The sequence below is a fragment of the Chiloscyllium plagiosum genome, unplaced genomic scaffold (assembly GCF_037043375.1).
Source record: "Chiloscyllium plagiosum isolate Xiang-an unplaced genomic scaffold, Cpla_swu_hap1 HiC_scaffold_51, whole genome shotgun sequence".
Lineage (NCBI taxonomy): Eukaryota > Metazoa > Chordata > Chondrichthyes > Orectolobiformes > Hemiscylliidae > Chiloscyllium > Chiloscyllium plagiosum.
In genome coordinates, this window is record NW_028270189.1 from 33,346,943 (window position 1) to 33,361,161 (window position 14,219).

Sequence of the window (14,219 nt, forward strand, 5' to 3'; positions counted from 1 at the left end):
TGCCTTTTAACTGTTGCAGTTGTACTAGCCTCCACCACATCGTCTGGCAGCTCATTCCATATATATATATACTATCCTCTGCGTGAAAACGTTGCCCCTTTTTATCTTTTATATCTTTATACTCTCACCCTAAAGCTCGCCCTATAATTCTGGACTCGCACACCCCAGGAGAAAGACTTTGTCTATTTACCCTATCCATGCCCCTCTTGATTTTATAAACCTCTATAAGGTTACCCTCAGCCTCCGACTCTCCAAGAAAAACAACCATCACCTGTTCAAACTCTCCCTATAGCTCATCCCAGGCAACGTTGTTGTTAATCTTTTCGGGACCCTTTCAAGTTTCACAAAATCCTTCCGATTGGAAATAGAACAGAGTTGCATGCAGCATTCCAAAAGTGGCCTAACAACTGTCTTATACAGCCGCAACATGACCTCCCAACTCCTGTACTCAATACTCTGACTAATAAAGGAATGCATACCAAGCGCCTTCTTCACTATCCTAACTACCTGTGACTCTACTGTCAAGGAACTCCGTGTTTCATTTGAAAATTTGCATAGACATGTAGAGTGGCCCGAGGTCTTCTGGGTAATGCCAGTTCAGTCTAAGCTGGTAGGCAGAGCCAGTGAAGTATTTGCAGCGCTGTCTGATGAATGGTCGAGAGATAATGCACATGTCAAACAGGATATTTTAAGTGCTTATGGATTGCTTATGAAAGGGAAGCCACTACAATTCCCTTTACTGTACCATCGCTATCTGTCAAAGCTCCTTCAGGTCTATATCCTCCGAATTGTTGAAACCTGCTGTCACCATTGCAACTCCCATTATTTCCGAACATTGTTGAGTCTCGAAAAGCTTCCCTCTCAGGTTAATCTCCTCCACTGCATACAACACTCCTCGCCTGTGTAATCTCTTCAATTCCTTCAGTTCCTATATACCTATGTGTTGGTGTGACTGCTTTGTGGCCATTGTATCCTCATATATATCTGCAGAAGAATCTGTTCACTGTAGCACATCCTATGCTCATAAGTGAATCTGGTCTCTCACAAGACTCTCTATCACTCTCTCCTCCAGTCTCTACAAGCTTCCCTATCCCTGTCGTATCTTGCAGCATGCACACCACTCACTCTCTCTGACATACCTTCCAGTGCATAAATTCATCTCTCCTTCTAACTGTATCCAGTCTACAACTTCATCCCTGCCCATACAACATCCTCCAGTCCATATACTCCTCTCTATTGTTGCAGCATTCTCCAGCTTATATCATCTTCCATGTGCTTGCAACATTCTCCAGTCCATTCTACCCACCCTTTCCCTGTAATATTCTCCAGTCCATACCATCCTCCCTATCACTGTGATATTCTCCAGATCCCACAACTGTTGTTAAATGAACGACATTCTGGAATCCTGTGAATGTTTCTCCGCCCTGATCAACATAGTCCATGTTACGATCCACAAACCTATACACATCCCTATCTCTGGAATCTAATCAAAAATGCTTTATCTCTCTAACAGAGGGGTGGCAGAATATTGACTGGATGAGAATGTGTTTACTGTAAGGAGGTTGGACGCAGTTGGATTGTTTTGCGAGAGTATCGGAGACTGAGGGGTGACCGGGTCCAGGTATATAGCATTAGGAGAGGCATGGATAGTGTGGATAGTCGGAATCCTCCTTCCAATGTAGAAATATCAAATACTAGGGCGCATCGGTTTAAGGTGAGAGTGAGAAGTTTTAAGTGAGATAAATGAGGCCAGTTGTCTTTACGGAGAGAGTAGAAGCTGCTCAGGAGGTGGGAGAGATGGCAACGAGAGCAAAGTTTTGAAGTGGCATTTAGACAGAAACATGAACAGGCAGCGAATAGAGGGATATCGCCCATGTGTAGGCAGATGGGATTAGTTTAGAATAGCATCATGGTCAGCAAAGCCATGGTGGGCCGAAGGGCCTATTACTCTGCTGTACTGTTCGATTTTCTAACTTAACGACATCTAACCTGTCAAAGCCCCTCCGAATCCTAGACGTTTCATTGAATTTCTCTCCCATTCTTCAAAACCCCAATAGGTTCAAGGTGAATATACTCCACCTCTTCTCATTGGGAAATCCTGCCATCTCCAGGATCAGCTGAGTGAACCTTCCCTGGCCTGCCTCCAACACAAGAATGTCTTTCCTTAGGGCACTCATACTGTTCATTATAATCTAGATGTTGTCTGACTTGTACCTTGCATCGTTTTAGCAAGACCTCCTTATTTTTAGACTCCATTCCCTCTGTAATAAATGCCAGCTTTTGATTTGCCTTCTCTATTACCTGCTGATTCTGTCAGCTACCTGTTTCAGATTGATTCACAAGGATTCCCAAAACCCTTTGTGCAGTCAGTCTGAAACCAAACAGTGTTAGCCTGACAGTAAGTCGGGAACGTGCTGGAATGTGTTATAAAGGATATGACAATAAATGATAACTGGATGCTTAGAAACAATGGGAGATATATGATTTTATAAAAGGGGAATATTTTTAAATCTGTTGGATTCGATATTTTGGTGTGACCTTAAATGGCAGAATAGATAAGGTTGAGGGAGGTTAGTTGCTGTAGAGGGATATTTGACATTTCAGAAGCATTTTGACAAGTTCCAACCATGGCTAAAGATTAGCTCGGGAGAGAATAGGGCCCCTGAAAGGTCAATGAGGCTGTCTGTGTGGAATCACTGCTGATGGGGGAGATACTCAACAAATATTTTGTGTTAGGCTTTACTGTGGAGAAAGACATGGAAGCTCGGGAACTTGGGAAAATACATAGTGATGTCTTGAAAAGAGAACGGGGGTGCTGGATGTCTTAAAATGCAAAAAGTTAAATAAAACATTGGGACATGATCAGGTGTATTCCAGCGCCTTGTGAGAAGCGAGGGAGAAAATTACATTGCCCCTCCCAGAGATATTTGTATCATCAACAGCCACTAAAGACCAGTGAGACTGATGCAGGGGTGGTAAATTGTTGGAGGAGATTCTGAGAGAAACGATCATCATGTTTTTGGAAAGGTACGGACAGATTAACGATCGTCAGCATGGCTTTGTGCATGGGAAAACCTGCTTCAAACCTGACTGTGGAGGTAGACAAGTGACCGATCAAAGCAGAGCAGTACACGATGTCCACATGAACTTTAGCAAGGCCTTTGACAAGGTTCTGCATGGCAGACTGGTTAGTAAGTTTAGATCACACATAACCAGGGAGCGCTCACCAACTGGATACAAAACAGGATTGACGGTAGGAGACAGAACATGATCATAGAGGGTTGCTGCTCAAACTGCACGACCGTGACCAACGGTGTGCCATGGGGTTCGGTGCTGGGTCACTGTTGTGCACCATTTATATAAACAGTGTGGTTGATAATACAGGAGTCATGGTTAGCAAGTTTGGGAGTGGGACTGGAATTGGTGATAAAGTGGACAGTGAAGAGGGTTATCGAAGATTGCAATGGGATCAAAAGTACTGCTGGGCCAGTGAGGTTAGGAATAACAGGTGGAGAAATACAAGATGTTGTATTGTGGTAAAGCAGACCAGGCTGGACTTGTACAGTTAATGTTCGGGCCCTGAGTAGTGTTGTCAATCAGTGACCCAGGGATGCAGGTATACAATTCTTTGAAAGTAGCGTCATGGGTAAACAGGCTGGTGAAGCAGGCGTTTGGGATGTTTTCCCTTCATTGGGCAGAGCATTGAGATTAGGAGTTGGGATGTCATGGTGTATCTGTACAGGACATGAGTGAGGCCACTCTATAAGCATTGTTGATTATCTGGAAAAAATCAACTTGTTCACGTATGTCCATTAGAGAGGGACATCTGACATTCTTAGCTGGTCTGGCTCACATGTGACTCCAGTCCCACAGCAATATGGCTGACGCTGAGCTGCCCTCTGGGTAATTAGCAGTGGGGTCAAAGAACGTTGTTCCAGGCAGTGACACCCACATCCCATGAATGAATAAATAAAAATACATATGTCCCTCTCTACCTCTGCAAACCCCTCCAGCTGCAGCAATCCGTCCTGGCTTTGTAACACCCTGACCACTCTCTGTAACACTCTCATCACCTCCAGCACCTTCACCTCTCCCTGTTCCTATCATGTCAATGAACTCTGACCGTGGCTCCCCTTCCCACAGCCCTCCTCCTGCGAGCAGACCCATTGCAATGCATTAACATTTACTCCTAAAACACACACTCATTTCAGGATTTTAAGTATTCTTTGGTGATCTTCTCAGCCTCATGACCTTGTATGATTCCTTTTGTCCTGAGTGAGGGATCAGTGGGAATTTCTTGCTGAGGTTTTTACTGTTTCAATTGAATGTCCTTTTGTTGAGTATTTTGCATTGTCCCTTCAAATGTTTTCCACTGTTCATTTACAGGCACATATTTCAGACTGTTTAGCCTGTTTATCTTGGTCAGTTCTCTCAAACTCATGTAATTGGCTATTTTTGATTCTAGTTGTAGCTTGTCCTTTCTGTGATTCACTTTAAAACTTTATATTTCTTTAAACTGCACTTTATCACAATTTCCCGAAGGATCTCTCCAGGTGACATTACTCATTCACTAAGTTTCATTACACGGTCCCTCTGCAATAGTTATGTCCCTTAACAGTTGCACAATGTGTTTTTCAAAGAAACACTGAAAAAAAAATTAACCGAACTCCTCTTCCAATATCAATGTTGTCCGTGTGATTGTCCCAGATTATACAAATATTGAAGTTTTCCAAAATTATCACAATGCCTTTGTTAAAAAATTCCAATGAGTTCCTGTGTAATGCAGTGATGAGCAATGGAATGCTGTTCGGTTGCTAAAACTGTTCTGCTGCTTGTGTCCTTGGCAAGTAGTCGCCAGAATTTATATTCAGACTGACTCTACTTCATGATCTAAGACCAAATGCTTTCTCTGTAATGCCTTTCTTAGTATTACCCATTTTGCCTGAGTTTCTGCAAGGTTGCGATCCATTGAATATTTATGTCCACCTTTTGTTCATCCTGTAACCATATCTCTCTGGTGTCTAAACCTCTTTTATCTCAGTGTCACAAATCCATCTGCCTTATTGATAAGACTTGGTCCATTCAAAATAAAACATAATTTACTCTTTCCCACAATTTCCTGTCACAAACCTATTCACTAATGTACAGTTTTAGTTAATCGCTGTCCCATCCAGTTCCTTTCTGATTGCCTTCAGCCACATCCCCATACTGTTCCGATGCTTCACCTTTTCTCTTTGGATTTGGAAAGCTCCTTTCACCTGGACCTGTCCCTGCATCCTCTCTATCAGTTTAAAGCCCTGTCCATAAACCTACAGACATGATTGGCCAGGACACTGGTCCCAGCACGGTTCCATTGGGACCATCCTATTGGATGTTTTTATAAATCAGGTGGGGGATGTGGGTGTCTCTGGCTGACCAGCCTCTCTTGCCCATCCCTAGCTGCCCATGAACTGAGCAGCTTGCTCGGCCATTTCAGAGGGCAATTAAGAGGCAAACACTTTGCTGTGGGTATGTCGTGCAAACCACGTGGTGATCAGATCTCGTTGTTGAAAGGACAAGTGGGCGTCACGGTGGCTCAGTGATTAGCACTCCTGCCTCACAGCACCAGGGTCCCAGTTTCGATTCCAGCCGCGGGCGACTGTGTGGAGTTTGCAAATTCTCCCCGTGTCTGCGTGAATTACCTCTGGATGCTCCGGTTTCCTCCCACAGTCCAAAGACGTGCAGGTCAGGCGAATTGGCCATGCTAAATTGCCCATAATGTTAGGTGTATTAGGTCGAGGGAGATGGGTCTGAGTGGGTTACTCTTCGGAGGGATGGCGTGGACTGGTTGGGTCGAAAGATCTGTTTCCACTCTGTATGGAATCTAATCTAAGGGATTGGGATATTTGTACATCAGCAATGGTATCATATTTGTTTATGGATTGTTAATTGCTATTTTTAAAATTATTGATTTTAAATTACACCATATCTTATGGGAATCAAACCTCCCTCCCCTGAACATTAGCTGAGGTTTTGGACAAATGCCCTAACAATAATGTTACTAGGCCATCACTTCATCTGCTCACTGGTTGCTCATCCCTGAGCACTGATACATGAAGCTAAACACATTCTTCCAACATGACTGTGTGATCCTGAAGTCTTCCAGCACTCTGGTGATATCACTCAGTCTCTCTCCATGTGGTATCCCTCACTGTGTGGGTCTAATTGCTGCCTCTGTCAGCGTCTCTCACTCTTCAAGTTACTCCAGCTCCTGAGCTAACAGAATTCTCTACTCCAGAGAGATGCAACAGCACAGGCCAGGGATGGAGTTTGGGATTTTCCAGATATCTGTGGGGCTCATTTCCATTCTCCTTGTGTAACCCTCACTGCATCAGTCTAATTTCCCATTCTGTCTACCTCTCTGTCTCCTGTAGATACTCAGGAAGTTGCTGATTCAATAGACTTCCCAACTGCTGTGTGTCTCATCCATCACCTCATTGAAGATGGTTGGTCAGCCAGAGAGACAAAGGGAAGAGGGATCTGGAGCCTTCAATAAATCCTGCAGTGAGGTAAGATCACTCACAGTGCACAGAGCAGAAAGCAATGAGAGGGCTCCAAACTTTGGCCATCAAGATATGACATAGATACAGTGCTGGATGGGGAGCACAGTATAGACACACCCCATGCTCAATCACCACATCTACTTTAACTTATGTTGCACTGAAACAGCATCGGGAGATCATAGTTATCAATCCAGGCCTGTGCTGTCTTAGTGAGCATCAGTACAACAGAGGGGTGAGTAGGCCTCTGACGAGAGGTTGGGAATGCTGCCTGGGATCTTTCTGTTCTGTGTTCTCCGTCCAACACTGTACTAAGATTCATTACTCTGCAACACTGTATCTGTGGCATGGCTTGTGCACCAGTGTCTTCAGTCATTTTTAACTCCTATGACAGTAATTGTCCCTGTAACTTGCTCCATTCCCGATAGTCCCTCCACATAGTCGGAATGTACTGCATTCCAGACTACCTCCCTATTGCTGTGACTTGCTTCAGTGTCTATAACATGCCTTATTTCGGTACTGTAATCCTCTTTAGCTTGATACAGAGTGATACAGAACGGAAACAGAACCTGCCCATGTGACCTAAACTGAACGAGTTTCATTTGCCTGCGTTTGGCCCTTATCTCTTCAAACCTTCTCCTCTTACTATACCTCCCCAAATGTCTTTTCCATGCTGCATTTGTTCTTGTTTCTCCCATGTGCCTGAGGCAGTCTGTTCTGTCTGTGCACCATCCTCTGTGGATATTGTTCCCCCTCATCTCCCTCTTTAAATCCTTGCTCTCTCACCTCCTGTTTATACCCTCTAGTTTTGGACTCACCTACCCTTGGTTATTCACTATTCTTAGGGTCACCCCGTGGCCTCCTCTGCCCAAGGGAAATATTTAGGACAATGTTACAAATAACTCTAATGTATGTAACAAAGTGCTGGCCAATGTTGGCAAATGTGCCAAATGCCGCTTTCCCCGCCCTGTCCACCTGTGATGCCACTTCCAAGGAACAATGTAACTTGTACCCCCTGGTCAAAACACATCAATTTATTTCTCAGTCATTTTGTTGTTTCAAACTGTTAATTGTTTTCATTGGAATTGCTTCTCCACATCATATGACTACTGGAAAAGTAGAATTTTTTTTAATCTTAAATTTTACTCAAGATTTGTTAGAACATATATATGTATGCTGTCTAGATCTCTGATTCTCCGATTACAAACTTATTAGAAACCAGTAATTTTTTTGTTTTAAAGTAAAAAAAATTGGTAATCCCAGTTATTTGCTGAAATAAAAAGCCACAAGCTTTCACAGTTTAGAACGTAAGAGTCAACCAGGCAAAGTCAAAATAGTATCAGTCCTAAACTCCAGTTACGTATCGGAGTTAGGATGTTAGGTGGAGGTTGTACAGGACATTGGTGAGGCTTTTCCTGGAAAACTGTATTCAGTTCTGGTCGCCCATTTATAGGAAGGGTTATTGAGCTGGAGAGGGTTCAGAAGTGATTTATCTGGAAGGTGTGAATTATAAAGAAAAGCTGGATAGGCTGGGACTTATTTCGCTGGAACAGAGGAGGTTGAGAAGTGACCTGATGGAAGTTTGTAAAATAATCAGAGGTATAGATAGAGTTGATGGTGGTTGTCTTTCCATAAAATGGGGAATTTTAAGACACAGGGGCATATTTTTAAGGTGAGAAGAGGGAAAGTTTGAAAAGACATGAACCAATGTTCACCTGTGGAATGAACTTCCTGAGAAAGTTGTGGATGAGGGCATAACTATGACGTTTAAAAGACATTTGGATAAATACATGAATAGGAAATGTTTGGAGGAACTTAGACCCGGATCAGGCAGTGGGACTAGCTTAGTTCAGGATTCTGTTCGGCATCGACTGGTTGGACCGAAGGGTCTGTTTCCGTGCTGTATGACTCTATGACTCTATTTAGGATTACCTTGAGTTAAACAGGAAGTAACAAGCAAATTATGGATGAATACGATTTTTAAAAAAGCTTTACAAATTGGCTGTTTATTACAGTGTGCCACACATCTTTCAATTGTCTTTCCCACAAGGAATAGGCGGCACGGTGGCACAGTGGTTAGCACTGCTGCCTCACAGCGCCAGAGACCCGGGTTCAATTCCCGACTCAGGCGACTGACTGTGTGGAGTTTGCACATTCTCCCCGTGTCTGCGTGGGTTTCCTCCGGGTGCTCCGGTTTCCTCCCACAGTCCAAAGATGTGCACATCAGGTGAATTGGTCATGCTAAATTGCCCGTAGTGTTAGGTAAGGGGTAAATGTAGGGGTATGGCTGGGTTACGCTTCGGCGGGTCGGTGTGGACTTGTTGGACCGAAGGGCCTGTTTCCACACTGTAAAGTAATCTAATCTAATCTAATCGAATTTGAACTCATCTCTTTCTGGGAGGTAGTCTAATCCACAGTCAACTGCAACATTACTCCATATAGCATGGTCTTCATCCAGCAAATGACAGATGTCTTTAGAACCTGCTCAACTTGATTTGCATGGTGGAGATCCATCACTGTTATCTTTAAGAATGAGAAGCAGCTGTGGTTACTTATTATTTTTGCTTATAGTCAATTTCTGGATCTCTCTCTCTCTCTCTGTTCGACAACCCTGGCCAGAGACCTTCCATTAACTGTGTTAGTCCTCCATGGTTTGTCTTAACAAAATCCAACAGCTGAATTAAACTCCATCTTTCATTCCTTGGCCCACTGGCCCAGTTGGTCACGATCCCCTTTGATAACCGTATTTACTGCCCACGACACCATTAATTTGATCATCAACAAACTTTCGCACAATCACTCCTATATTTTCAACCAAATTGTTTATGTAGATGATGCACATCAGTGGGCCCAGCCCTGATCCTTTCCTCAATAATGGAATAAAACCATATTCTTGTCATAGAGCCATACAGCATGTAAACTGACCCTTCAGTTGATACCCACTATAATCTAAAACTAAACTCTTCCCAGCTGCCTGTTGCTGGCCCATATCACTCCAACCCTTCCCTCTTCACCTGTTTATCCAAATATCTTTTAAATGTTGTTATTGTACCCACATCAACCCCTTTCTCAGGAATTTCATTCCACACTCAAACCACCCTCTATGTAGCAAATTGCCCCGTATCTTTTTTTTGAACATTTCTTTCCTCTAACCTTAAAAATGTGGCCCCTCCTCTTGAGACTCCCCAATCCTGAGGAAAAGGCAACTACCATTAAATCGATCTATATACTTTTTTCCCCCATAAACCTTTATAGCATCATGTCTCAACCTCCAGGCTCCAGTGAAAAAAGACTCAGCCTATCCAGCCATTTTTCAGAACTCAAGCCTTCCATACCCAGCAATATCCTGGTAAATCTCTTCTGAACGCCCTGCACCTTAATAATATCCTCCCAAAAACTGGGCGACCAGAACTGGACAGAGTATTGCAGAACAGGCCTCACAAATGTCTGTGCAATCTCAACATGACGTCCCAAATCCTCCACTCAATGGACTGAGCAATAGTCAGGCATGCAAAGCACTGTCTTATCCATCCTGTGATGCAAGCTTCAAGAATGATATACCTGAACCCGGAGGTCCCTCTGCACTAAAACACTAACCGAATCCTTAACATTAATTGTATAAGCTCTACCCTTGTTTGTTTTACAAAATGCATTACTTCGTATTTATTCAGATTAAATTCCATCTCTAGTTTTTCAGCCCATTCACTCCCTTCATCAAGATCCCTTTGTAATCTCAGAAAACCTCCTTCATTGTCCATGATGCCACCCTCCAGCCTGCCAGCCCATCACACATGGCTGTCAGTAGTACGCATACCTTTGCTAGGGGCTCCACAATTTCTTCCCAAACATCCCACAGTGTCCTGTGATACACTTAATCAGGTTCTGGGACTTGCCATAGCTTTGAGTTTTAAAACCTCCAGCACCACCTCTTTTATAACATGCGCTGTTTTTTTTTTCAAGTCATAGAGATATAAAGCATAGAAACAGACCCTTCGGTCCAAACTCGTCCAGGCTCACCAGAAGATCTAATTAAATCCATTCCCTTTTCCAGCATTTGGCCCATATACGTCTACACCCTTTTAGATTAGATTATTTACAGATTAGATTAGATTACATACAGTGTGGAAACAGGCCCTTCGGCCCAACAAGTCCACACCGACCCGCCGAAGCGTAACCCACCCGTTCCCGTGCATTTACCCCTTTACCTAACACTACGGGCAATTTAGCATGGCCAATTCACCTGACTTGCACATCTTTGGACTGTGGGAGGAAACCGGAGCACCCGGAGGAAACCCACGCAGACACGGGGAGAACGTGCAAACTTCACACAGTCAGTCGCCTGAGGTGGGAAATGAACCCGGATTTCTGGCGCTGAGGCAGCAGTGCTAACCACTGTGCCACCGTGCCGCCCACCCTTACTATTCAGATGCCCATCCGGATACCTTTTAAATGTTGTAATTGTATCAGTCTCCATTACCTTCTCTCTCAGCTCATTCCATACACACATCACCATGTGTGTGAAGAAGCTGTCCCTTCAGTCTCTCTGTAAACCATTCACCTCTAACCTTAAACCTATGCCCTCTAGTTTTGGAATCCCCATCTTCTGGGAAAAGGCCTTGAATGCTTACTCTATCCATACCGCTCATGTTTATATAAACCTCTGTCAGGTCATCCCTCAGTCTCCGATTCTCCAGTAACAGTAACCCCAGCTTATTCAGCAACAACCAGACAATATCTTGTTAATCTTTTCTGAGCCCTTTCAAGTTTCACAACATCCTTCCTGTAGCAGAGAGACTGGATTTGCAGAGTACTCCAATTGTGGTCTAATGTATTACTCTTGTTCCCTGAGTTCCCCAGTCTTTCTCCACAGTAAGTTCTGGAGTGAAAAAATTGTTTAGGATCTTAGCAAATATCCTGCAGTTCCACACATCGATGGCCTCATTGATCTTTAATGGACACTATTTTGTCCTGAGTTACTTATGCACTCTTAATATACTGATACAATCACTTTTGGATTCCCCTTTCCTTCTCCTTTCCTGTTTTCTACTCAAAGTGTATTCCTACAGCCCCTGTATATCCTCAGGGATTCCCTTGATGCAGCTGGCTATACCTGACATGTGCCCCCTTTTCCTTGACCAGACCCTCAATAGACAGCCAGTGTTTCTGAATGCTGTCAGCATTGAGCTGCGCACAAACAGGAAAATGCTGGCGCTGATCGATCAGTTTATCTCACTTTTAAAATATTCTCACTTGCCAAACTACCCTTTTCCTGTAAATAATTCCCTTCCCCAATCCCATTTTACGATCAAGATTGGTCTGGCCCCATTTTATAACTTGCATTTGTGGACCAGACCTGTCCTTTTCCAAAGCTATTTTCAAACTACTAGAACTGTGGTCACTTTGGCAAAATGCTTTCCCACTCACATCTCAGTCCCTTTCCCTACCTTGATTCCCAAGTGGAGGTCAGGTTTTGCCCCTTTCTCTTTTCAGGCAATTTACATATTGATTGGGAGTTTTCTGGAACACAATTACCAAATTCCTCCCTTGCAAACACTGAACACTGGCACTCCCATTCTAGGTTTGGAAAGTTCACAAACCCTACTATAACAACCTTATTATTATGGTTGATATTTAAGATGTCCCGACATATTTGTTCCTCAGTCCGCCACAGATTATTCGGGGTCAGCTGTCCGATCGTATGAAAGTGATGACCCATTCTTATTTCTCAGTTCCACTAACATAGCTTCAGTGGACGATCCCACAGGAATATCCTCTCTAAGTACTGCTGTGATGATTCATGCAATCAAAACCCACCACCACACGTCCTCTCTTGCCTCCCCTTCCTGTAGCATCTCTACCTTGAAACAATGAGCTGCCAGTCCTGTCCCTCCCTCAGCTGTGTTTCTGTAATAGCTATAATATCCCAGTCCCATGTTCCAATCCATGCCTTGAGTTCATCTTCCTTAGCTGTCTGGCCCTTGGATTGAAATAAATGCACTTTAATCATCAGTTTTCCCCCATTCCCTGCTATGTTCTTGCCTGCCTTGTCTGCTGAAATTGCTGTTTTTAACTCGTGTACCAGCCTACGTTTATTTCAGGTCCAACACCCTGCCAGACTCGGTTATATCCTCTCAAGCAACTCTAGCAATTCACCCCACCAGGATATGGGTCCCTCTCCCGCTCCCAGTTGAGGTGCCTTTCCCACCCTGTCTTCCTGTGCAGACACCTTCAGGGATCTATGGACTTGTCCACCAAGGTCCCTGTATTCCTCAGTACTCCGCAAGGTCCTACCATTCATTATGTCTGTCTTTCGTTTATCGTACCTCTCCCAGAGTATTACCTCATTTCAATCAGAACTAAACACTGATTAGATTATCATCCGATCGACATCGGGCTGCAGACGGAGACCATCCTCCTCACTGTGAAAAACACCCTCACCTTTCATGTTATCCGCTAACCGACTAATGATACCTTCTGCTTTCACATCCGAGTTATTACTGTTCAATGGTTCCTGCACAGATCCCTGTGGTACACCCGCTGGTGAAAGTATTCTATCCACCAATTTTACATCCAATTTGCCAACTTGCCTTGGAACCCAGTCCTTTGGACCAGCCTTCCATGTTGGATCTTGTTTAAGGACTTAGTCAAGTCCGTGTAAACCACATGATCTGCACAGCCCTCATCAATATACTTAAGCACCATTTCAAAAAAACTGAACTGAATTCCTCAGACAGTATCTCCCTCTGCCAAATCCGTGATGACTAAACCGAGTTGATCCTTACCTTTGCAAGTGTTGATTCATCCTCACAATTGTTTCCAATAATTTCCCTTCCCCTGCTGTCAGACTATCTGCTCTGTAATTATCTGGCCTACCCCTGCTGCCCTTCTTGAACAAAGGAACCACATTAGCGATCCTCCAGTCATTCAGCACTTCACCTGTGTCCAGCAAAGTATTAAATATATCCACCAGGGCCCCAGCAATCTCTGGGGAATTAGCATGGGGTCAAAGAATGCTGGTCTAGGCAGTGACACCCACATCCCATGAATGAATAAATAAAAATATGTATGTCCCTCCCTACCTCTGCAAACCCCTCCAACTGCAGCAATTCATACTGGCTTTGTTCAGGCCCTGACCACTGTCTGTAACACTCTCACCACCTCCAGCACCTTCACCTCTCCATGTTCGTATCGTGTCAATAAACTTTGACAATGATTCCTCTTCCCATTGCCCTCCTCCTGCAAGCAGACCCATTGCAATCCCTTTAAAACTTACTCTAAAACTCTCTCTCACTTCAGGATGTTAAGTACTTTGTGGTGATCGTCTCAGCCTCATAATCTAATATGATCCATTTTGTCCTGAGTGAGGGACCGGTGGGGATTTCTTGCTGAGGTTTGGTCTGTTTCAGTGGAATGTCCTTTTGTTGAGTATTTTACATAGCTCCTTCAAATATTTTCCACTGTTCATTTACAGGCACATATTTCAGTCTGTTTCGCCTCTTTACTTTGGTCACTTCTCCTCTCCAACTCATGTAATTGGCTGTTTTTGTTTCTAGTTGTAGCTTGTCCTTTCTGTGTTTCACTTTAAAACTTTATATTTCTTTAAACTGCACTTTATCGCAATTTCCCAGAGGATCTCTCCAGGTGACATTACTCATTCACTAAGTTTTATCACAACAGTCG

General features: G+C 43.7%; 1 long non-coding RNA gene across 1 annotated transcript in view; it reads left to right on the forward strand.

Moving 5' to 3' along the window:
* The first annotated feature begins 6,431 nt into the window (after positions 1-6,431).
* Positions 6,432-14,219, forward strand: part of LOC148135139 (uncharacterized) — a 42,535-nt gene continuing 34,747 nt past the window's right edge. Inside the window, exon 1 of the long non-coding RNA XR_015755422.1 lies at positions 6,432-6,548. This is a non-coding gene — a long non-coding RNA (uncharacterized LOC148135139). The remainder of the gene's footprint in view (positions 6,549-14,219) is intronic.